Source organism: Hipposideros armiger, unplaced genomic scaffold (genome assembly GCF_001890085.2).
Source record: "Hipposideros armiger isolate ML-2016 unplaced genomic scaffold, ASM189008v1 scaffold_331, whole genome shotgun sequence".
NCBI lineage: Eukaryota > Metazoa > Chordata > Mammalia > Chiroptera > Hipposideridae > Hipposideros > Hipposideros armiger.
In genome coordinates, this window is record NW_017731681.1 from 1,287,163 (window position 1) to 1,289,326 (window position 2,164).

A 2,164-nucleotide genomic window follows, 5' to 3' on the forward strand; every position below is an offset into this window, starting at 1 on the left:
AAAAAAACCAAAACCTATCTATCTATATATACACATATATGTCAGAAGAAGATTGAATACCAAAATATATACACAGAGGGTGCCAAAAAAATGTATACACATTTTAAGACTGGCAAAAATTATTAAAATTGTAATAATATATGCCGATAACAAAAGATGAATACAAGTCACACGTGACTTCTGCAATTACAAGAGGTGCTCAAAGTGATTACCATCAGTGTCCAGACACTTCTGATTATGGCGAACTACTGCTTGAGCAACGTTGACCAAAGGGTCCACTTGTCTACATTTTTTGGCACCCCCGGTATATATATTTTAAAGTATAATTTCCATTTTATTTTTTCCCCCAGAGAATATTTCTTTGGTCCCTAAGGACTTAGCTCCTTACATGGACTTTGGTGGAGATTGTGGGGCAGCACCTGCAGGTCTAAATAAAGGTGGGGTGTTCGGTCCTTCCGGGTTTCCCAGGAACGATTGCCGATGACCTTGCTGTGAATGACACAACTCACACAGTTATGTGGTTTCACACACAGCCTGGGAAGCACATAGGCGGCGAAGACACTCGCTTCAGAAATGTCCCTGGGGCTGACCAAGTGGCGCGTTGGTTAAGAGTCTGCTTGGGACGCCAGCTCTGAGCAGCAGGGCCCAGGTTCAGATCCCACATATGAGGGCCAGTGACACTGCCCTCTACAGCTGAGATGCTGAACAACACCTCAGCCTGGAGCTGGGCTGCCGTCGCTGGCACCCGTGTAGGCTGCAGCCCCTGCTGCAGTGGGTTGCCACGGGCTACTGTGTGTAGCCAGCAGCCAGCGTGAGCAGCATCCAGAAGCCGGTGACTGATCTGCCTCGCCCAGGAAGAGCGCAATGATGGTGCCAACTTGGGCCAGTGAAGCAACGTCCTCCACAACTAGACTAAAGAACAAAAGAACAGCAACTTGTCTGTTCCCCTTCCCCCAATNTTATTCAAATCTGCGCCGCCCCTCTCGTGTCCCATTTGCCCTTGCCACGCTGGACGTGACAGTCTGTCTCCAGACTAACCACTCCAAACCTCTCCTACGGTACCCCCTTGCATACCGGGGAGGGGCAAGCAGGGTGAGCACACCTGCATTCTAGGCAGAGCAGAGCACCTGGGCAGAGCCTTGGAGGGGAAAGACCTTTTGTGGTGGGTTTCAGAAATAGCCAGGCATGCTGTAGCACCTGGCACAGAGAGGGGAAAGGAAGCAGCGGAATTTGACAGTGAAAGTAGTAAAAGGGGGCCGATACTGGGGAGCCCACCTGTCAGCCAGGGGCATGGACTTTATTCTGAAGGTAATTGGAAGCCATGGAAGGTTTTTAGCAGGGGTGGGACAGGTTGGCATTTTAGAAAGGATTTTTTTAAATGTAAGGGAGAGACTTTTTCTCCTATCAAATGGCAAAGCGCTTTAAAATGATCCTTCTCAGGACCGGTAACATTTCAGCACACTGAGTGCTCTCACGTGTAGCTGAATGGGCTGAGTTGGTTTGACCCTTCTGGAAAGCAGCTGAGCCCATGTGTAGTACTTGAGGAGGGTTGGCCCCTTTGACCTGCTGATTCCATTTCTAGGACTCTCTCCTCTGACACAATTAGAAAAGGGATCAGAGATTGATGATGTCCAGTGGGAGGGAATTGCTCAAACAAATGAAGGTGAAGTATCATGTAATGTTTTATAACAATTAATATAGTTTTCCAAGGAGAGTAAATGCCATCAGTAGGCTAAAGACTCCTAGAACTCAGAAGTAATGACTGAGTTTATCATGACTGCAACGTGCAAGATTAACACAAAAATCAATCATGTTTCTGGGCTGGCGGAGTGACGCGTTGGTTAGGAGTTGGCTTGGGAGTGCCAGTTCTGAGTAGCAGGGCCCTGGTTCGGATCCCACATGAGGTCCAGTGACGCTGTGCCCTCTACGGCTAAGATGGTGAACAACAGCTTGACTTGGAGCTGGGCTGCTGTGAGCCGCTGGCGACGTAGCCTGCAGTGGGGCTGGCTGGCAGTAGGCGTGAGCTTTCGTGAGCTTTCGTGAGCTTTTGTGAGTTTTCGTGAGCTGCTGTGAGCTGCCGTTAGCGGCCATCCAATGGCCGGCGACCAATCTGCCTCAGCCGGGAAGAGCACAATGATCACAATACCAACATGGGCCAGTGAAG

General features: G+C 49.3%; 1 pseudogene; it reads right to left on the reverse strand.

Annotated features, from left to right (window-relative positions):
* Positions 1–384: 384 nt before the first annotated feature.
* Positions 385–2,164, reverse strand: part of LOC109392406 (40S ribosomal protein S26-like) — a 3,563-nt pseudogene continuing 1,783 nt past the window's right edge.